Source organism: Macaca fascicularis, chromosome 16 (assembly GCF_037993035.2).
Source record: "Macaca fascicularis isolate 582-1 chromosome 16, T2T-MFA8v1.1".
Taxonomy (NCBI): Eukaryota; Metazoa; Chordata; class Mammalia; order Primates; family Cercopithecidae; genus Macaca; species Macaca fascicularis.
In genome coordinates this window covers 32,975,621-32,998,751 of record NC_088390.1, presented here as the reverse complement: position 1 = coordinate 32,998,751, position 23,131 = coordinate 32,975,621, and the positions used below count along the sequence as shown (strand labels likewise).

Here is a 23,131-nt window from a genome sequence, read left to right as displayed (position 1 = left end):
ATGTGCCAGAGCCAACTTAAACTCATAAGAGGCTGATGCCCCATGCTGCCCCTCCAGGCTTGAGGCGCTGGGTCTGACCTTCCACAGTTTGAAGGCTGACCTTTCCCACTGTGCTCCACCAGCAATGATGCAGATGGAGACATCACTGACACAGAGCACACGAATCCTGGTGAGGAGCCCCGGGGATGCTCTGCCACCTGATCAGGAGGAGGCCAGAACCTTCCAGAAGGCCTGTGGGAAAAGCAGCGCCTGGGAGAGAGTCCACCAGCTCCAACCTCTTTCCTAGCACAGTCCTCTCCTCCACAGTGGCCTGTAAGCCACATCCTACCCCATCCCACCCGCTGACAAAGAATCAGAGCGAGGGCCTCCTGCTAGTTCTCCAGTCGCAAGGGCTCTCTGTATTTAGCTTTCTGACGTAACAGCTCAAAGCGGAGATGCACGCACTCACTCTTGCATAAGACCCGATTTCGCTCACACAGACCTCAGGGCAAGTCAGTCTCAAGTGCTGCGGGCTGGAGCACAGGGTGGCCTCACAGAGCAGCCCGTACCTGAAATGTACCTCTGCCATGCAGGACAGCACATTCCCAAGGAGGCCAGTTCTCCCACAGCCTGTTCCCAGGTGACCCAGCTACTGTAACCCTCCAGGTGGAGGATAGCTCACCCGCACCGAGAAAAACCGGGCAAACCCTACAGGGCTCTGCATCTCCTGCCCTCTGGCCTTTGCAATCGGCCCCATCTAAGGACCACGTCAACCAGTGGGGATTATTAGCAGGACCAGACTCGTCTTGAGATGTCTGAAATGCCTTTAAATTACAAAATCCTTGTAAGTTCTAAGAAGGGCCTAAGGTCATCTCACAGAAATAGATGAAAAACTGATGAGGAAACTGAGGCCCAGAGAGGGACAATGACTCAGTCAAAGTCACACAAAGTAGAAGGCAGTGCCAGGACGGTCTCCAGGTCTCCTGGTTCTAGTCCAGCACTCTTTCCCCCATATTGGTCGGCAGAAGGCCTGGGTTCAACCTGCTGTGAGCGACTGGTCTAGCTGGTAACACTGGTTCCCTATTTTTAATTAACAAACAGGGACTGTTTTAAGAAGTGTATAGAATGCTAACTCATTTCATCCGGGGAGGTGGGTGTTATTACTATCCCCACGTGGAGGTGAAAGACAGAGAGATAAAGTAACTGTCGAGGGTGTCAGGTGAACCCAGGCAATGTTATTCCACCATCCAAACCTGAGCCTTGAGTGCTGCAGTGGCCTTTGTTACCGCAGCTCCCCAGGGTGCCACTGGCTGTATGCTGAAGTGCTCTCTGGAGCTCAACAGCATGTTCCAAGCAGCTGCTCAGAGGAGCAGGGCTGAAGCCACCTCCAGCGCAGCACACATCTCAGCAACCCCACAGGAGGGGTTCTCCCCCAACACTCGCCCACAGAACGCAGGGGGCCAGATCTGCCATGACGGATCCGAGTCTGGGACCAGGCAGAAAATGGACCCAGGTATTCACTATACCCTCTCCAGAGACCTGCAGCATATGACCAGGGCCACCCCCTCAGCTTACTGTCAGGGGAAAAGGTTTGCCAGGCAGCCCCTCCAAAGGCGTGGCCTCTCGGTCACCTGCACCCTCTGTAACCCTGGGCCTGTGAGGCAGAAGGGGGCCGCCCTGCAGTGCCAAGGCCATGATCCAACAGGCAGGACTCTGCACCTTTGTGCACGGCCTCCTCAAGGCTCAACATCTTGAGTTTTCTTCCTGAAAAAGGAAGCCATTTCTCAACATATTGCTACACACAGAGACTGAGAAACACAAACCGAGAGGCAAATGGGGCACTGGCCCCAAGGGAGGAGAATGAAGCGGGGAAGGGCTGGTATGGGCCAGTCTGCCTGGGGTAACCAGCAAAGGGACAAGGAAACACCCAACATAAACTTGTCCGTCCCGACATTGTTTACTAGAGGGACACAGTGCAAACAGCCCAAAGACCCAACAATAGAAGCCCAGCTAAGGAGGCGGTGGTAAAAACACCTACTCAACTATGACAAAGCCACTGAGCAGGTTTATAAAAACATAGGAAGTTTTTTGTGTTATTTTACTAAGCGACAGGCAGGACAAAAAAAATCTGCATGATGGATGGCAAGAACTACGTAAGCAAAACTTTGCACACACAGTCTTTGCCTGGAAAACACAACTGAAAGAAAACACAGCAGAAATGTCATTTATGAATGGGCTGATCTGAGTGGGAAGGCTATAGGTAATCATTTTCTTCCTTCTACTTTTCTGTGTTTTCCAAATGTTCTGTAATTACTGTGTACTGATTTTATAAGGCTATGAATGGTAATAATACATTTTAAAACGTCACAAGAGGAAAAGGAAGGGTGCTGGTGCTTCTCTTCTAGCAAAAGGAGAAAGGTCCAGGAGCCCACGGTAGATGTACTATTTGGAGCAGATCCCTGCTCAGGCTGCCATGCCCAACCTCACCGCTAAGGCAAGCTTTGCCGGTTACTCCATCTGCCCTGCTGGGTGTTTTGTTTTGTTTTGTTTTGTTTTGTTTTGTTTTTTTGAGACAGGGTCTCACTCTGTCGCTTAGGCTGGAGTGTGGTGGTGTAATCACGGCTCAGTGTAGCCTCGACCTCCCAGGCTCAAACAATCCTCCCACCTCAGCCTCCTGAGTACCCAGGACCACAGTCGCACACAACTACACTCAGCTAATTTTTGTATTTTTTGTACAGATGGGGTTTCACCATGTTGCCGAGGCTGGTCTCAAACTCCTGGGCTCAAGCAATCCACCCATATCAGCCACCCAAAGTGCTGGGATTACAGGCGTGAGCCCCTGCTGGGTCTTTAGATGGAGCAAAACCTCACTGATTCCAAAGGGAAAGATGCGGAAGGAAGAGCAATTTCATAAGATGGCATTAGACTCATTTTGTTGACGGGTGTGGGATGGGCTGGTTTGTTTTTTAAGGACAGTGTGTGTCCATCTATCCATCCATTCAAGAGTATCCAGTACCCACTAGTTACCCAGTATGGTGCCAAGGCCCTGCAAACAATACAGAAATGAATGACCCATCTCCTACCCTAAAGACCTCAGATTCAAGTGGGGGCCAAAGATATCAAGTTACAATGCAAAAGTGTCTTTGACAAGCGTTTTCAGATACACGCAGGCTGCGAGAATTCAAATATGAAAATTAAAGCTTCTAGCTTCAGAGAAAAGACAGGTGTCTGGAAAAAGTTCATGGAAAAGATGAGCTTTGAATTGGGTCTTGAAGAATGAGTGCGGTTGCATGAAGAAGTCAGTTAAACAGGCCAAGGAAATATACATGTTTATCTCAAAGGAAAGTTACCTCTGCCAGCAATGGTAACAAACCTCCCACCTTAATAATAAGCAAGGAAATACAACATGGAAACATATGGGTAGATGTTTGGCAGCACTGGCAGAGGGACTCCCCAGTGTGGCTGTGGTAGGAGCATGGCAGGAGCGTGGAACGGCATCGCCCCCCTGGAGGGCAGCAGAGAAACAGGACGATGGAACAGAAGCCCCACAAGCGGCCCCCACCCCTTGAGCCAGACTCCACTTCTAGGAATTTATCCTAAAGAAACAATTAAGTGTAAGCATAAGCCTATTCAGGGAAGTGTAACTTAAAATAGCCAAACATGGGGAAGTAGGTAACTACATTCTGGTGTGTCAATCACAGAAAACTTTGAGGCAACTTTTTGGTTTTTTTTTAAAGTCCCTTTTAACAGTGTATTTAATGATATGAGGCAATGCCCATAATCTTCTAGAAAGTTAACAACTCAAGATAAGGAAACTACATTTGCAGTATGATCTCCACATATCTTTTTTATTTTAACTTAAAGGCATTAATTTTCTTTTTTCAAGTTTGAGGTCAATTTCTATTTTTATAGCAAAATTAACATGTCAAAATGTAAACACTGGAAATAGAAAAGTTTTATTTTTTACTTTTTTGTATTTTCAAAGAACGGGTATCATTTTTATAATCACAAAATGTTATTCAAATTGAAAGAATAATAAATGGAGCTTTTTTTTCCCAGTAGGTTTTTGGGGAACAGGTGGTATAAGCTTTGTTTTGGGATTTTTGTTTTTTGTTTTTTTCCAGTAGAGACAGGGCCTCTCTCTTGTCATCCAGGGTGAAGTGCAGTGGCGTGATCATAGCTCACTGCAGTCTCACACTCCCAGGCTCGAGCAATCCTCCCATCTCAGCCTCCTGAGTAGCTGGAGTTACAGGTGAACACCATTACCCCTGCTATTTTTTTTTTTTTTTTTTTTAATTTTTGTAGAGGCCAGAGTCTCATCATCTTGCCCAGGCTGGTCTCAAACTCCTGGGTTCAAGAGATCCTCCCTTCTCAGCCTCCCAAAGGACTGGGATTACAGACCTGAGTCACAGTGCCTGGCCCATAAATGAAGTTTCAATAGAAAGAGAAGAGGGCATCCTAGGCTTAAAAAAACAGCAGGAGCCAGAGGTGAAGAAGTACAGGTCTCTCCTGGGATGGAGAAAGAACTGAACATCATGGTTAGACAGAGCTGGGCTCACGTACTGGATCTACTCTTTTCTAGCGGTGTGACCTTTAACAAATTACTGACCTAGTCCTGAGCTTCAGTTTCTTCCAAAGACTAAATGTGTTAACTTGGCCAGGCACAGTGGTTCACGCCGGTAATCCCAGCACTTTGGGAGGTTGAGGTGGGCGGATCACCTAAGGTCAGGAGTTTGAGACCAGCCTGGCCAACATGGTGACATCCTCTCTCTACTAAATATACAAAAATTACCCAGGTATGGTGGCATGCACCTGTAATCCCAGCTACTCAGGAGGCTAAGGAACGAGAATCGCTTGAACCCCAGTAGGCGGAGGTTGTAGTGAGCCGTGATGGCACCAATGCCCTCCAGCCTCGGCAACAGAGTGAGACTCCATCTCAAAAATAATAAAAAATAAAATAAATGCATTAACTTACACAGAATACCTACTTGATACACTAATTAGGTCAGAGCCTTTTCTACTGACCAATAAAACAAATTCCTTCCTGGATGACCCACAAGAGGTAGGGATGTTCATTTATGAGACACATAATCAATGTAATAACAGCATTTGGGGAGAGAAAAGAAACACTACATTAAAGATATCATACAAACCCTCCCAATTTCAGAAATATTAAACTATGAAATATATCCTAAAATCAAGAAACTATGGAAATTTATGTCTTCTAAAGATAGTGCTGACCAGGATTAAAGCATTTGGTGAAAGCCCAAGATATTACTGTTTTTCTCATGATTCTTATACAGTCTGATTTGTGCCCCAAACAAGAAGTCAGGCCGGGCACGGCTCACGCCTGTAATCCCAGCACTTTGCGAGGCCAAGGTGGGCACATCACTTGAGGTCAGGAGTTCAAGACCAGCCTGGCCAACATGGTGAAACGCCATCTCTACTAAAAATAAAAAATTAGCCAGGTATGGTGGCTGGCACCTGTAGTTCCAGCTACTCAGAAGGCTGAGGCAGGAGAATCGCTTGAACCCAGAAGGCGGAGGTTGCAGTGAGCCAAGATCATACCATTGCACTCCAGCCTAGGTGACAGAGAAAGACTCTGTCTCAAAAAAGAAAAACAAAGGGGGGGCGGGGCACGCCGCTGCAGTGTCTCCTTTTGTCATCCAGGCTGGAGTGCAGTGGTGCAAACATGGCTCACTGTAGCCGTGACCTCCTGGGCTCAAGCAGTCCTTCTGCCTCAGCCTCCCAAGTAGCTGGGATTACAGGATGCCTAGCGGCCAGGAGAAATATAGTGGAAAATGCAAAACAATGAAATTATAAAACCTGCCAAATACTTCTTAGAACTAGAAAAGAGCACCCTGCTGGCTTTAGTAGAAAAGTACAAATATGTGCTGGAATATAAGAAAAGTGATGCACAAACTATTGGCCTTAAGCAATGTACTTGCAGGCGCTGGCCCACAAACACAACTCTCAGCCGAGCTGTCCCTGCCAGATTTCAAATAGCTGAAGAAGTGCTGGGAGAACATCAAGGCTCGGACCAAAACAATTATGGCCCATGAAAGGAGAGAGAAGGTGAAGGGGAGTGTCCGCCCTTCCTGAGTACCCATGTCCTAGGGAAGGAGATCACCAGCATGCTGCTGGAGCAGCTCTACTTCCTACAGAGCCCCACCCGCCCCCCAGGAGGAGCCCGAATACCACCCCGATGCCACGGCCCAAGAATCATTTGCTGTTTCAAATACAGAACTGCGTGATGATGAGAAAGAGTTCATACGTTTTCCAGTACGTTGAGAGGACCTCTCAACCTGAACCCTGGTGTTCAGCTGTCAGAATAACAACCAATAAAAACTACAGGAGCAAAACCTCTCAGGAAGGTGCTTTAAAAAAGATGCATGAGGAAGAATACCATCAACAAATGTCCATCTGACAACTGCAACTGATACAAATGAATGAGGTGCATTGTGGCCAAAATCCAGCAGATAGAGCGAGAGTGTGAGACGGGCAGAGGAGTAACAGGATAAAAACGGAAGTTCTCAATAAAAAGATGTATTGGGAAAGAAAACTACGAACTTTTACCAAGGAATGGCCTGTTTTCTCTTTCCCAGTTCACCCTAAGGCTTTGGGGGTGGCTCTCTTTTAATTAATCTGTGTTGGCAAAGAATGTCTGGAACATGGACCTGCGGTCAGTAACCTGTAACACAGCTACAAATAGGAAAATTCGAGTGTAATGAGAGGTGACAACGTGCTAGCAGCCCTTGCTCTCGGCGCCTCCTCAGCCTCAGAGTCCGCTCTGGCAGCGCTTGAGGAGCCCTTCAGCCCGCCACTGCACTGTGGGAGCCTCTCTCTGGGCTGGCCAACGCCGGGAGCCGACCCCCTCTGCTTGCCGGGAGGTGTGGAGGAAGAGGTGCGGGCGGGAACCCAGGTTGCATGCAGCGCTCACAGGCCAGCACGAGTTCCAGCGGGTGCAAATGCAGGCTCCACGGCCCGCACATGGAGCGGCTGGCCAGCGCTACCTGCCCAGGGCAGTGAGGGGCTTAGCACCCAGGCCAGCAGCTGCAGAGGTTGCCCCGGGTCCCCCAGCAGTGTCCGCTGCCAGCGCTGCACTCAAATTCTTAGCTGCCTTTCCACGCGGCAGGGCTGGGGACCTGCAGTCCACCATGTCTGAGCTCCCCCATTGCAGTGGAGCCTCCCCCATTGGCGCTGCCCCCTGCTCCATGGCGCCCGGTCCCATCAACCGCCCAAGGGCTGAGGAGTGCAGGCACCGCTGGGGACTGGCAGGCAGCTCCGACTGCAGTCTGTGCCGGATCCACTGGGTGAGGCCACCTGGGCTCCTGAACTTTTACTTCTAGCTAAGGGATTGTAAACGCACCAATCAGCATTCTGTGTCTAGCTCAGGGTTTGTAAATGCACCAATCAGTACTCTGTGCCTAGCTCAAGGTTTGAAAATACACCAGTTGGTACTCTGTATCTAGCTAACCTAGTGGGGACTTGGAGAACTTTTCTGTCTAGCACTCTGTGTCTAGCGCAAGGATTGTAAACGCACCAATCAGCACTCTGTGTCTAGCTCAGGGTTTGTAAATACACCAACTGGTACTCTGTAGCTAACTCTGTGTCTAGCTAACCTAGTGGGGACTTGGAGATCTTTTCTGTCTAGCACTCTGTGTCTAGCTCAAGGATTGTAAATGCACCAATCAGTACTCTGTCAAAACACACCAATCAGCTCTCTATAAAATGGACCAATCAGCAGGATGTGCGTAGGGTCAGATAAGGGAATAAAAGCAAGCTGCTGGAGCCAGCAAGCGGCAACCCACTCGGGTCCCCTTCCACACTGTGGAAGCTTTGTTTTTTCGCTCTTTGCAATAAATCTTGCTGCTGCTCACTCTTTGGGTCCACACTGCCTTTATGAGCTGTAACACTCACCGCAAAGGTCTGCAGCTTCGAGGACTCCTGAAGCCAGCAAGACCACGAACCCACTGGGAAGACTGAACAACTCCAGAGGCCCTGCCTTTAAGAGCTGTAACACTCACCGTGAAGGTCTACAGCTTCACTCCTGTCAGCGAGGCCATGAACCCACCACAAGGAAGAAGCTCCAGACACATCTGAACATCTGAAGGAACAAACTCCGGACACACCATCTTTAAGAACTGTAACACTCACCGCGAGGGTCCACGGCTTCATTCTTGAAGTCAGTGAAACCAAGAACCACCAATTCCAGACACAGTAGTGGTAATTTATTTAAGAATTCATTCAGAGAAACAGCTGCACCCTTTGTACCCCTTAAGTGGCAAAGAAGTTGTTATAGTCTTCTGAAAATTATCACTATGAGTGCTATAATTCTGAATGTAATGTCTCTTAATTAGAATTCATACAAGAACCATGAGAAAGAAAGAAAGACAAAAAAAAAAAAAAAAGAAGAAGAAGGTTGCAGTTACCGAACAGATCCAGATGCCACAGGGGTAAGGCCCCACCTTCCAAGCAAACTGTCCCAAATTGGAAAGGGCTGTTTTCATTCTCCCTATAGCACACCTGTATTTCTCCAGTTTGATGTTTAGGGAGAAGATTTACGCAAATGTCTGAATGGCAAATCTTGCTAGACTACCCGGGGTGTCCTTAGCCCCAACTACCTCATCCTCTTTCGGACGAAGCAAGCACCAGGAACACCAAGGTCACCTGCCTTAAGATTAAGCAGCTGCAACCTGGAAAAGCTTAAGGTTTAGAGAGAACCTTTGGAAATCTTTGTAATCTTTGGGGAAAAAAATGCAAACTCAGTGACCAAACTGTAAGGGGTGGAGAGCTATATCCTCTCCTAAATGCCAGGCTTTGGGAAACTCAAGGTAAGCCTTCAGAGGAGACCCAGGAGGCTCAGCTCATTCCGCTACTACATATAATCGGCATCTAATCCTTACCATGGTTCTTAGCCATGTGTCAGGCACTGTTCCAAGTACATTACATGTGGTAACTCATTTATTCTCCCAACGAAAGAAGAAACTGATGCGCAGAGGTAACCTGCCCAAAGCCAGAGCCAGAACCAACCCATGCAGTGCCTTTGTGCAAGGTGAAAGAGTGCCTCACATCCTCTGCACATACACAGCACAGACCCACAAAAGGCATATTCCTGGCAATAAGGGTAGTCTGGATTTCAGGAACCCTTCACCACGTTGTGTAGTGCACAACCTGCTTGACTGTACACAGCCCCATCCAAGTTCACACAGTAAGAGGCGGAGCTGGAATCTGAACCCAGGCCACCTGGCTCCCAGGTCTGCTACCAAGTAACAAGCAGGCACAGTTTCATATTAAATAAGTGGCCTGCAAATTAATGCAACTCAGAATATACAGAAGCACTGATGCGGGTGACTGAGAGCACAGTTCTGTGTGTCTGGAATGATCACATTTTCAGTAACGATGAGACAATGCTCTGACATTTACAACTTCATGGGCACAAGATTTTTTTCTTTCTTACCATTTCTAATGGGAATATTTCTAAAATGTGCCCCACCCTCTTCCACCTTATAGCATAATGTAATATACCCTGCTCAAACTCCACAACACCACTGCCACTCCAGGACCCCACAGCCCCCCTCCCTGCCTTTTCCTGCCACTCTGCCTGCAGCCTTCTAATCCTGGGTAATCTCTTCTTCTCTGCTCCTGTAATTGCTACTGGAGGAAACTCAATGTGCAGGTGGGTTGGGGACATCCAAAGTTTTAGGTTTTGACCTACTTCCTCTGGCTTAGCAGCTCTTTGACTTGATCCTATCTAATTCCTTGCTCTTCCCCAATTCCTGGGGCAGCATCTCACCAGTTTCATGCTCTACAATCCCTGTTGCAGAGACACTGGAGGCCACTGGCCTGTACTTGCTAGATTTGCCTATCCTCACCTCCCATCATTACCTCCCTCCTTGGGAAGGGGATGGGGAGGGGAGGTCTAGCTGTCCTTCAGCCTCCAAACCTGCATTCAAATCTTTCTGGCCTTAAGAAATACTTTCTCTTCAACTCCTCCTTCTCTCTCTCATTTCCTTCAAGTTCAAAGATCTTGACACATTTCCTCAGCTGTTCAATATTACTCCTCCATTGACCTTAGTCTCTCTACTCCACCAAAACTGCTCTTGCAGAAGCCCTCAGAGTCCATGTTCTCACTCCCACCCTCATCCTGCTTGACCTCACTGGGGCATCTGGCCAGGTGGTCTCTCCTCCCAGACATGCCCACCTCTAGCTTCCCAGTTCTCCTACCCTTCTGACAACTCAGCAGCCTCCTTCCCAGGACTCCCACAATCACCTACATGCTGATGCCTCCCAATTTAGAAAACTCTGAACCCCATTCCTCTCATAAGCTCCAGCCCCAATCTAACCCCCAAATGGATGGCCAGCCTGCATGGGCCAGAGGTACCCAAACTCATTATCTCATCTTTCATCATCTAGAGGTGGCCTCCCACTTTCCACCCTCCTTTCTTCCTAACAGAATGCTGAGGTTTTAGCTGGCCCATTGTAGGTAGGTGTAGCTGTGTGACTAATACCTGGCCAATGACACATAAATAGAAGTGCCACAAAGTACTACATTGTGTAATTTGAAAAGGAATATTTACAGGACACATCATTCTCCAGTTCATCCATCCTGCTCTCTGGAAAGCTGATGTGATAGCTGGAGCTCCAGCAGCCATCTAGGAACATAAGGACAAGGAATGGCAGAAGGGTAAGCTGGAAGGATCCTGAGTTCCTAATGACTTTGTAGATCCACCACACTGATGTTGGGTTACCTACATCCAGACTTCTCTTATGTGTAAGAAAAATTAACTTGTTTGAGTTACTGTTATTTGAACTCCATTTTATCTAATATCCCCTCCAAATTGGTCATATCTTGCAAGACAAGGAACTTGGTCAATAACATCAACATTCACTATCTGGAAGCCTCCAGCTATTTATTTGCCAATTTTCCCCATCAGACTGTGAGCAACTTGATGGCAGCAACATGTCTCTCATTTTCTAAATAACTCAAACACAAAAATGGTATCTTTCTCTTTGTTTTTGTTTTGTTTTGTTTTGTTTTGTTTTAACCTTACAGAAATGGTAATAATTACTACAGATATTCGTCAACCTTTCTACCAACGTTTTTCTTAAATGTAGTTGGGCTGGTTCATGTAAGTCAGATGGAACTGGTGAAAAGTACTACATTGTGTAAACCATCATTTATTGATATATTTCCCGGCTAATAGGCTCTTAGGTCCCTTCTAGCTTTTCATCATCACCAAAAATGCTACAATGTACATCTATTTCTTCTTGAGCACTTGCATGCTAGTTTTTCCAGTACAGACACTAGAAGTAAAATTTTTGGCTATAGGGTATGTGTATCCCTAACTTCACCATATCTAGTCAAGTTTCTCTTGAGAGTAGTTGTACCAATTTACACTCCCCAGGGCCCTGTGTGGGAGAGGAGGCTCCTCCCCATGCATTTCTGAACTGCCAGTTTCTACCTAACATGATGGTAGCAGGATGCTTTTTTTTTTCTTAGTACTCTGAACTAGCTATAGCAGAAACACAGGAATCCCCTGAGCTAATCTCCCCAAAATGTTGCCTGGCTGCTGCCTGAGGACAGGCCACCCTGCAAAAAGCAACCTAACTGGGCAGCCAGCATTCAGAGCGGTACACCCGTTGCTCTCTATCTATGGTGTCTCCCCCTCCAAGACAGAGACTTTCCCCCACTGTAGTCTTGCTGGGGGGTTGGTGGATTAGTCCTCTGCTTTCACCCCTCAAATTATTTCATATCCAGCCTACTCCCTCAAGCCCTCTCCAAATACCAACCAGAAAAGGACATTGTAAAGGTGTTTGTCCCACCACAAAATCCTCCCTCTTTTCCCTGGAGCTCTCAGGCAGGCTGCTGAAAAGAACATCTCATCTCTGCTGGAAAGAAACACCTCATCTCGGGTGGTGGCTTTTGAGCATCTCCTGATAAAGGAAAATCCCAGGCAGAGAGAGGGGCCAAGTTGTTTATTTCCAAACACAAGCCAGATTCCAGCTGTGACATGTATACTGGATCTGCTCACTGCAAAGGCGAGCTGGGCGGGAGGGCCGCGGGGAGCGGGGGCCGAAGTTGTGTGGAGGATCGTGTGGTTGTTTATTTTTAGGTAAGCCAGTATTCCTAGGATCAAGTTCATAGCCCCTTCTCAGTTCTGTTTTTCATGACTCTGCCTGTCTATGGATTTTTCATGTGAACTTGCCCAAGTGCAAAGGGTAGCTGCCTTGACCCACTTAACCCAGGGGCTCAGAGCGACGCTCTACCAGGCTCAAGGCTCGGGGTCTGGTATCCACCTTTCCACTCCACAACATTTATTGAAAGCTTGCTCTGGCCAGGTACCAGTGTACAACAATGACTGTAACAAAAACCCAGCCATTACCCAGAACCTGCCCTCCGAGAACTCATGGCCTAGAAAATCAATACTTGTGATGTCATGTGAAAAGATGTGATGGTAAATATGTGCCAGGGAAAGGAAAGAACAGAGAAATTAAACCTAACTAAAACTGGTCTCCCTACCAGCATGGGTGATGAGCAGACATTTTTATCATCAACATCATAATTCCAACTGCCTGCCTTTCCCATAGCCATGAGAGTGTGGATTAACAGGGCAACAGGCAGTGCTTTGGGAGCTCAGACTTCAGGAGACCTGGTTCTAACCCACCTGCCTCCATCAGAGTACCCTTTGCTGGCCAAGCGTGGTGGCTCATACCTGTAATCCTCATGCTTTGAGAGCCTGAGGCAGGTGGATCACTTGAGCCTAGGAGTTTGAGAAAAGCCTGGGCAACACAGTGAGACCCCATCTCTACAGAAAAACTCAAAAACTAGCCAGGTGTGCTGGCTCATGTCTGTGGTCCCAGCTACTCAAGAGGCTGAGGCAAGAGGCTTGCCTGAGTCCAGGAAGTCGGGGCTCCAGTGTGCTACCGCACTCCAACCTGGGCAATGGAGCTAGACCCTGTTTCAAAAAAAACAGTGGCATTTGTCAACTCATTGTCCTCATGGGCAAACTGAAGGGTGGAATGAGCAACTCCTGAGCAGTCCTTTCAGCTCGGGTATCCTAACCAGGGGCTTTCCACCCTCCCTATGTATCAGAATCCCTTGCAGCAGGTATACATACAGAGATGCCTGGACCAGTTCCCACTCCACAGGTACTAGGTCAGCTGGTCCAGGGCTGTGCTCCTGACATGGATGTCTTTTAAAAGCACCCAGGTGACTCAAACACGAGGACAGGGTTCAGAACCACGGTGCTGAACAAACTTCCTGCTGGTGATAGCCACCAGTGCTTAAGGACCAGGCTTCCATTCCACAGACTGCCCGAGGCAGGAAGCGAACCCAAGGCCAAACAGCCCATAGTTAGTGCCTGCTGTCTGCTCACAGGGATACACTGATTTCAGGAAGATTCCAGTTAGGCCAACTGGCAAACAGGGAATCACACCGTCTCTCGCACCCTCCAGCTACCTACTCTCAGCCCCTTTTTGCCACTGGGAGAAATAGGTAAGGGGGAAGGCAGCACCCCTCCCATCCACTGAAAGGGGGCCGCCCCACCCTCGGGAAAAGGAGGCCAGTGAGAGCTGGAGGCAGTGGGGCCTGGGAAACCTGGGCCGGCATGGCCTGGCCTCCCTGCCTGTGAGTCAGCCCCAGAGGGGCCTCGTCCGGACAAAGGGGCAGAAGAACAAAGCTCCACTGTGCCCATTCGGCACGGAAAAGCCAGCAGAGACAAGGAGACTTCAGGGCTGGCGGCATAATTAGCATTTTATTTATTTATTTATTTAATTTTCGTTTTATCTAACAAATGCCTTAGGGGACACAGCACTTATTATGCACACCAAGCAGAGTTTCTGAGCCCTTTCTAAAGATTAAGCTTTAGAAGATTAAGCTTTCCAGAGTTAATGTCCAGGGAGGGGAAAAAGTTAATTCTCCCCCTCCACAGGCACATAAATTTACCTATTGCATTTGCTACTGTCTGGTCTATAACAAGATACAGAAACCACTTGGGTCTAGGAATATGTCCCAGGGTGTGACTTAAATCCCTTTGGTGCCCTTTATAGAAGGCCATCTTCTACAGGAATGGAAATTTTCTCATGGCAAGGTGGAAAGAATTTGAAAGTTAAACTCCATTTCCTACTGAACTTAGACAAGTTTCAGAAACTCTCTGAAACTCATTTTGGTGTCTGTCAAATGGGAACAGTGTAGCCTATTTCAGAGGTATTATGGAGTGAAATGAAATAATTCGGTATAAAGGGTGCAGCAAAGGGCCTGACACCAACTACAGTTTATTCCCTTCTCCCATCTGCAAAGCGTCACCCCTGCCATTCCCTTCTCCCATCTGCAAAGCGTCACCCCTGCCATTGACAGAGACTCTGCTGCACTGAGTACCCATGGTCTAACAGCAGCCCTGCCAGGTTCAGTATTACCATCCCCACTCCCGGCTGGGGAAACAGTTTTACTATCCTCACTCCCAGCTGGGCTGGATGAAGAGCTCCTCCCAAAGCTCACAGCTCTCAGGTGGTGCGGCCCACGTTCAAAGCTTGTGCCATAGACTTTCCTTTGGTCTTAGACTCTAGGTCCCTCACTACAACCTGTCTCAGTTTGTAACTTAAATAATCATACAGCTCAGTAGAGCTCCTTGCTTTTTGGTTTGGTTTTAACAGTGGCAGAAATCCCCCACAAATCTGTCAGCTCTAAACACTCACACTGCAGGCCCCACAAGCAAGCATCCAAGGCTGGGCTGTGCAGAGAACGTGGACAGCTGGGGTCCTGGGACTGACTGACCATCACCACTCAGGCTGCCCATTCTTGGCACCAAACACACCATGGCCAGGTCAGAGAAGAAACCATGCCAACATGATAGAATCACCAAATGCCTGCGGTCGAAGGGGCTTCCTTTCCTCAGCTGTAACACAGGTATGGGGAGGAGTATTGCTGAACTAAACAATCCTGGAGGGATTTCCTGTCCTCCCACCCCTGGGAGCACTAAGGGAGCAGTTGATTCAACCTCCATGTGGCCCCACACTTGAGCCACAGGGCAGGCCTTGACCTGCAACTGGAGAGCGGGTGCCCAAGACAATTTTAACAAAACAAAAACCTCATTTCTGAGGCTTCAGAACTCCTCTCTGCAGGGAACCACACCCAGGGCTTCCAGGCGCTGACCACCACAAGCCATTATTTAGGGCAGCCTCTGTTCAGGTATTACTCCTCCCACTGTCACCACTACCCACCAGCGGCCTTACAAGGCCCAGAAGTGAGTTCTGCAGCCCACGGTATGGTGAGAGGAACCATACCCTTCAGGGTCTTTTTAAGGCTTCAGGGTCAAGCAAGCCTGCAGCAAGTGCAGCCCTGCCACTCTTCTAGGTAATGTGACCCTAGACACATCACCCAACACCTGAGCGGTCACTTCCTCACCGCTAGTGTGCTATGCAGGGCTCATGATGCACACATCCTACTCCAGGACCCAGCCAGTGCAGGCCACAACAAACGCCAGTTCCCTGGAGGGCTCTTTCCCTGTCTTTTTCCCACCACAGCACAATGGAGGGATATGGATCATTTCCAGCACTATGAAGGCTATGCCTCTGGTGGAGAGGGAGGAGGGTCTAGGGAGTGTCCATCACTTACCCTCTCCTTTGAGCATGGCAGCCTTAAGCTTTCCCGACTCCTGCCAACACAGTTCTTGCTCCTACCTCCACTTTCCCACAGAACTGGTCGGCACAGAACATCAATTATCAACATAGATGTCCACCTTCCCAGATTGCAAGAGCCTAGCAAGGTCAGGCTCTGAGCCCCATCGGCACAGTGCCTTGTAAAGAGGGGGCACTCAGATGATGAATGGGCACTGGGCCGGCAGGCAGACAGCAAACACCAGAGTTAACAGAAACCACTGCTACGTTTTTCCGGGGGAGAGCTACATTTTCCCAGAGAAAGGACAGAAAAAAAACTTATAGGATGCTTTCGAAATACATACCTTCTGCCTTTTTCTTTCACTTTAAGAATATTAAGGTTCACGCCAAATTTCACAAGTGCAGCTACTCCACCCAGTATTAAATGGATTGAGAAATGAAAAGGTGTAGCTATTGCTTCATTGCTGCTAAGCTAATCTATCCAAGCTGTTTCACACCTCTGGGGCCTTGTTTTGAGGCTCTCTCCACCTAGAACGTCCTGCTCCCTACAAAGCCTTTGCCAGCTCCCCCCTTGCCAACCCCCTCCTTCAGACTCCTTTTGGGGACAGGATAGACTTCAGTGAGAGCATCTCTAACAGCCTCCCACATGAATTGGTTTTTTAAGTCTTCACTCACTGAGACAGATGCTGTCTGAAACTAGAAGGTCTTCTTATTTATTTCCGTATCAAGGACATCTGGCCTCATGTGGTGGCATACAGCAGGTCCTCAATAATGACCAAATGAATGAATAGCTTGAATCGTGTTACTGCTTTAGCTTACAATCATTATTTTTCCATTCTTGCCTATATCTGAAATCATCCCAGGCCCCAAATCTTCCACTTAAAATCCAAGCTTACAACCCCCATAATTACATACCATAGGGACCCAACTGCAATGCACTCAGTCCCTTAGTTAGAAAAAAGCAAGTCTTACAATACAGAAGTGGGCCAAGGGTCGATTCCCTGAGCTCACCCAGGAAAACAATCTATCTTCAATCCTCAGTGGTCTCTTCCAACTCCAGGTTGAAATCCATCTGATGAAATGCTACACAGGAGCAGTACTCAATAATACTCGTAGTTTATTGTCCAACAAAAATGAAAGAATTATTATCGGCCAGGTGCAGTGGCCCAAGTCTGTAGTCCCAGCATTCTAGGAGGCCAAGGTGGGCGGATTGCTTGAGCTCAGGATCAGGAGTTCGAGACCAGCCTGGGCAACGTGGCAAAATCCCATCTCTACTAATAAAGTATAAAATTATCCAGGCATGGTGTGTGCACTTGAACCCAGGGGGTGGACGTTGCCGTGAGCTGAGATCACACCACTGCACTCCAGCCTGAGCCATAGAGTGAGTGAGACTCTGGCTCAAAAAAAAAAAAAAAAAAAAGAAAACAAAAAAGAAAAAGAGTTATTAAAGACCTGGAATTAATAGAAAGGAGTGTCTGGGTTAAGATAAGGGGTTGTGGAGCCCAAGGTTCTTATTATGTAGATGAAGTCTCAAAGGTAGCCACCCTTAAAGGCAATGGATGGCAAGTGTTTCCCATTCAGACCTTTAAAAGGCGCTAGGATCTCAGTTAATCTTTTCAGGATCAGAAAATTACCTAGAAAGGGAAGGGGATTCTCTACAGAATGTAAATTTCCCCCACAAAAGATAGCTTTGCCAGGCCATTTCAAAATATATCAAAGAAATCTATTTGAGGATAAAATACTTTTGTTTTTGTTTCTTTCTTTCAGGGCCTGCTGTCATGTGATGTTATACTAGAGTCAGGTTGGAATTGGGTATCTTATTGCCACAAAGAGTCTCTTTTGTCTTAAGATTTCTGTTTTAATGTTTAGACTGGTCATTCTGTCTCACGAAAATGTATAAAACCAAGCTGTAACCCAACAACCTCGGGCACATGTTCTCAGGACCTCCTGAAGTCGTCATGGGTCATGGTCTTCACATTTGGCTCAGAATGTATCTCTTTAAATATTAAAAAAGAAAGAAAGAAAATAAAAAATGAAAGCAGGCTATAGAGCAAAAAGTACAGGATGATCCCAGCTTTGAAAAGTTCTCTGATTTTTAAGAGTGTTTCAATTTTCTTTTATGGTTTTCAAATTTTCCACAAGGAACATATATTACTCTTGAAATCAGATATGAAAATGATGGAAGGAAGAAAGGATGAAAGGGGGAGAAGGAGGATGGGGAGGCAGACACTGCACTATCATAGAAAGGGAGTGAGGACAAAGGCACATGAAGACATCTGTTCCAACAATGGACTTATCTCTCTCATCAGGTAAATATGGCTCACATTGGCCTCCATCCAAACACCCTCCCAGGGTGGCCCAGTCCCACACTGAACACACCCCATCTGTGTGTGATGATAATATTAATGATAATAGCTTTTTTGAGCATTTACTACATGCTAGGCACTATTCCATTTAACTCGTCCTCATTTCTTACAATGACCATAAGGCAATCATTACGATTGCTCTTTCACAGATGAGAAAACAGAGATCAGGTAACTAGCCCAACGTCACACAACTACCTTTTCTTGATTTTCTCCTTTGGCAACTTCCTGGATGTGATAGGTCTCTTAATTAGATAAAACTAGGTTTTCTAGAGGTTGTGCTTATAAAATGGGGGCTACATTCCCAAAGACAGATGAGGTAAGGAGGAAGCTATGTTGAATGCTGATGAGAAAATTAGCATTACATCAGCCATGGAGAGCCAATTGTTAAATATTGCCTTGACTGGAGAAGATTTCAAACTCCTTCCCTTAACAAAAAAAGGAAAAAAAAAAAAGGCAGATTATTTCATGTGATAGGCCAGAAGAGATGAGAGCTGATAAAACAGACTAAGCCTGCTCATGAAAGCCCTACCTAACCTAGAGGAGAGTCTATGGTTTCACCCAGAGCCTCCTCCCTCAATCCGCATGCATTTCTACCATGTTGGGTTCTCTGGTTTCTCCCATCCATAGATTATAGTAAAGCAGAACATTTTAAGGTGAAAATAACCAGGTTTCTAGAGGTAAATGCACAGAGGCCACAAGACCTGACAGCAATAATGGGATAAGTGGGGAAAAAAAAAAAAAAAAAAAAAACAACTACAAAGCAGACCCAAGATTTAAAAAGCATAATTTTCTGGGACCATTATAGGAGAGGCAAAGTGGCCGTTCAAACCACACCTTAATAGAGCCTACTGAGGCTCCCAGCAACAGCGAATAAGTCATTAAGTTGTTTAGAAGAAAATGTGTCTTCTCAAACTACAGTCATGCGGTGTGTAATGCCAGAAATACATTCTGAGAAACGTGTCTTAGGTGATTTTGGCTTTGTGTGAACATCATAGAGTAATGAGTATGGTAGGCGACTGTAGTACATTTGTAAGACAAATCTAAACATATCAGAACACAGAAAAGGTACAGTAAAAGTACAGTACTATAATCTTATGGGATTACTATCATACACGTGGTCTGTTGTTGACAATGCAGTGCATGACTGCAATTAAAATGATTAAAATACATTTTGGTGCTTACAGGAATATGTTTCAGTTACCCAATATAAATTCACTTTCTATGAAACAGCTTGTTTCCTGTCTATTTTATCCAGTGAATCATGGCACCTGCTGTTAGCTGCCTTCCCATGTCCATCCTCGTTTTCCTTCCTTAACCTCGGGAATCCCTTTCCAATGATAATGTGCTCAGCTCCCAGCCACCCTGACAACCAGTGGTTGCCATGTGATCCAGTTCTAGCCAGTGAAATGTAAGGGAAAGCCTATTGCTTGGTACTTCCAGAAAGTTAGTTTTCCTCATTAAAATGGATAAGAGGCCGTTGACAAAAGCCACCTTCCTACCTGAAATGCAAATGTGAAGCCTGGAGATATTGCAGTCATCTTGGGAGTATGAGGCTTTGTGCTGAAGATGATAAAGCAAAAAGATAGGAGGCAGTAACATGGAGCCCTAAGACTGTCGGCCTCTGGGCTTTTTGTTTCATAAGAAAAAGAATCCCTTACTTCCAGTGTTACTTTACTTTTCTTTTCTTTTCTTTTTTTTTTTTGAGATGGAGTTTTGCTCTTGTCACCTAGGTTGGAGTGCAATGGCACAATCTTGCCTCACTGCAACTTCTGCCTCCTGGGTTCAAGAGATTCTCCTGCCTCAGCCTTCTGAGTAGCTGGGATTACAGGTGTACGCCACCACACCCAGCTAGTTTTTTGTATTTTTAATAGAGAGAGGGTTTCACCGTGTTGGCCAGGCTGGTCTTGAACTCCTGACCTCAGGTGATCCACCTATCTCAGCCTCCCAAAGTGCTGGGATTACAGGCGTGAGCCACTGTCCCCGGCCTTATTTAATTTTCTGAAATATGTAGCCAAACAAACCCTACATGGCCCCTTAATATCAGGTTATAATTCCTGGGTGATAAATATGACTGCTAATATCTCACTGTTTTCCTCCAAGTAGCCTGCAAAGTATTTTCATGTCTTTGGGGTGCCCCAATAAAACACAGGCTGACAGAGTGTTATTTACTGGGAGCTCGCCTAGCTGTTGCAAGTGGCAAATGGCCATTCACTGGTATTGTGTTTTTGCTAAGCTGACTTGCTTTTGCGAGTTGGAATTTTGTTAGGAAACAAAAAGTGCTTTATGGCAAAGGCGTTAGCGCCACAATGGGACCTTTCTGCTTTGATTATGAAAACACATTAAGAGCTTAGCTGCACCGCAAGCAGTGGCCCGGAGACTCGGCTGAAGCCTCAGCCTTTCTGACCATTCTCCACTCAATATGCTGGAAGGGCACCAAACCCACTTGGGAAGAAACACTGCAGGCAGACACCAAAGATTAAAGGGGCTGGGTGTTCAGATCCACTCTGGAGAACCTGTGTGATGAGCAGGCTGTGCCCCAACACAGCCCTACACCCTTCTTCACCAGCCCCCCACACTGGCTACATGCAACTCCCGTATTCCGCCTTGCAGGGGTTAAATGTAAGCACCAAGCAAGCTTTACTGCTCTAATTCCTCACAACACCTGGAAAAGGATGTGTTCCCAAGAGAAGCTCAGAGACAATCCAAGGGGTATAGTAATAGGACAGTAAGCAAAGCTTCCCTGGGGTGCCAGCAGACACGCACTTGCTAAGGTGAGCCACTCTCCCCATCGGCTTACAAGGGATCTTCAAATATGAAGATGGGATGAGATGCAGTGATTCCACCTCCAGGTACACCCAACACTAGTGTGTGCATGCATATACACAATACAGGCTGACCGAGAGTCATGTCCAACAATGCTCACGGCAGCATTTTTTTTTTTAGAGAGAAGGAGTCTTGCTATGTTGCCCAGGCTGGTTGAACTCCTGGGCCCAGGTGATCCTCCTGCCTCAGACTCCCGAAGTGTCAGGATTACAGACCCGAGCCACCACCTCTAGCCCACAGCATTTTTTAGGAATATCCTCAAAATGGAAACAAATAAAATGTTCAAAAGGAGAATGGATACAAAAATTATGCTCATCAGTCAATCGAATAACACACAGCAATGAAAATGAACAAATGACAGCTACACACAACGAAAATGCACGGATTTCACAACAATGTTGAATGAAAGAAACCAGATACTAAAGAATATATACAGCATGATTATCCTTGCAGAAAGTTCAAAAAACAGGCACAACTGAATTACAGTGTTTAGGGATTCATATTTTGGGTAAATAGTTATTTTAAGAAGCAGGGAGGCAACTACTACTAAAGTCAAGCTAACGTTGTGTGTGGCAGTAAGAGAAGAGATTATGATCAGGGAGCCTTCGGGGGCTCTGACAGGGTTCCTTTTCTTGGACGGTGGTTACAAGGGTGCTCATTTTGTGATAATTCACTAAGCTGTACATTTATGTTTTATGTACTTTTCTGAGTCTGTATAATATTTTACAATATAAACAGAAAGTTAAAAATGAAAAGGAATGATGTCTAGATCCAAACAAATCTAGCCTACCATAGGTTCTCAATCCATCTTTTTGTTTGTTTGTTTGGAGACGAAGTCTTGCTCTCTCGCCCAGGCTGGAGTGCAGTGGCATAATCTCAGCTCACTGCAACCTCCGCCGCCCAGGTTCAAGCGATTCTCTTGCCTCAGTCTCCCGAGTAGCTGGCATTATAGGTGTGCACCACCACATCCAGCTAATTTTTGTATTTTTAGTAGAGACGGGGTTTCGTCATGTTGGCCAGGCTGGTCTCCAACTCCTGTGACCTCAGGTAATCCACCTGCCTCGGCCTCCCAAAGTGCTGGGATTATAGGCGTGAGCCACTGCACCTGGCCATTCTCAATACATCTTGATTGAACCTGAATCCTATGACACTTTATCACCCCTCCAGGATGCCTGGCATCCTCCTCTTCTGAGAAGAAATGCTCACATTTATGTTCCACTGGAAACTGGCAAGGGTACAGCAATTCATCCTTCCCCAGATGCTTCGCATATATTCATCTCTATTTTCCACGCCAAAATCATAAGCTCCTCTGAAGGAGGAAATGGCTTGGGATGTACACATTTTCTCCACAGATTAGTGATGGAAACCTAACTTAGCTCAGAAAGCAACAAAGAAGTCACTACAGGGAGAAAGAGCAGGGAGTTTTGCTGGGGTCATCAAAGCAAAGGCTGGAGGCACATCAGGACCTTGATGAGGGGACAAGGGGTTCAGGATCTGGTCTACTCCAGCCCTGAAGAGTCGGCTCAAGCTAACTTAACATATAACATGACTGCTATCAATGGCACAAAGCCACTTGGGTTCTGCTATCCTAGAAAGTCCACATCAATCAGTGTATTCTCCCTGGTGAGCAAGCTTACACTTAAGCAGATGTTTTTCGGGTGTGCTTATCCTAACACCAAAAACTAGTTTTAAGAATTGCCACATGTGTGGCAGGGAGCAAACAAACCTGGATGCTTACAGCTCATCACAGCAATGGTCTCGACAGTGAGACAGGATGCAGAGGAGTCTGACCCTGAGAGCCCTCTCACCTGGGCAACCTTGCTTGGGCACTGAAAAAGTTTGCCTCAGGAACCTCCATTTCCTAAGCTGACCAACCTACCTCTAAATCACACATTCTCCCTATGGAGGTACCTCAACCAAGCAGCCACAGCCCAGCCCTGCCAGCCCAGAAGCATCCCACTCCCACCTCGCCCCAGGTCCTGCAGGAAACTTGGTCCAATGCTCCAAAGGCCCCTCCTGAGTGGGGTCTAACTGCTCCAGAGAGCAGGCTGTTTTCCTGTCTTTCTCAGTTCCAGACTCCAAGTGACCAACGATGCTCTCCCTCCGTACCTGCTGGCACTGTTCAGTTTCTTCCCAGTCAAGTACATACACAGCCCTCGATGCGCAGCACGCACCCTCCACACCCTCCCGGTCTTCCACCTCCCCGCACCGGTGAGTGAGTGCACCTCCAGAGCACTCAGGCTGGGAGAAAGGTAAGAGGCTTCTGGGGCTCTGAGATGTCATGACAGTCCAGTCAGCTGCCTGCCAGTGTTTCAGCCCCAGCCAGCTATCCCCACGTTTCTTGG

The 23,131-nt window shown here is 47.0% G+C and overlaps 1 protein-coding gene and 1 pseudogene across 3 annotated transcripts in view; one reads left to right on the top strand and one right to left on the bottom strand.

Moving 5' to 3' along the window:
- Window positions 1–23,131, bottom strand: part of KSR1 (kinase suppressor of ras 1) — a 172,624-nt gene that overhangs the window by 94,028 nt on the left and 55,465 nt on the right. The gene's annotated exons all lie outside the window — the stretch shown is intronic.
- LOC102120296 (myb/SANT-like DNA-binding domain-containing protein 3 pseudogene) lies at window positions 5,781–6,619 on the top strand (annotated as a pseudogene).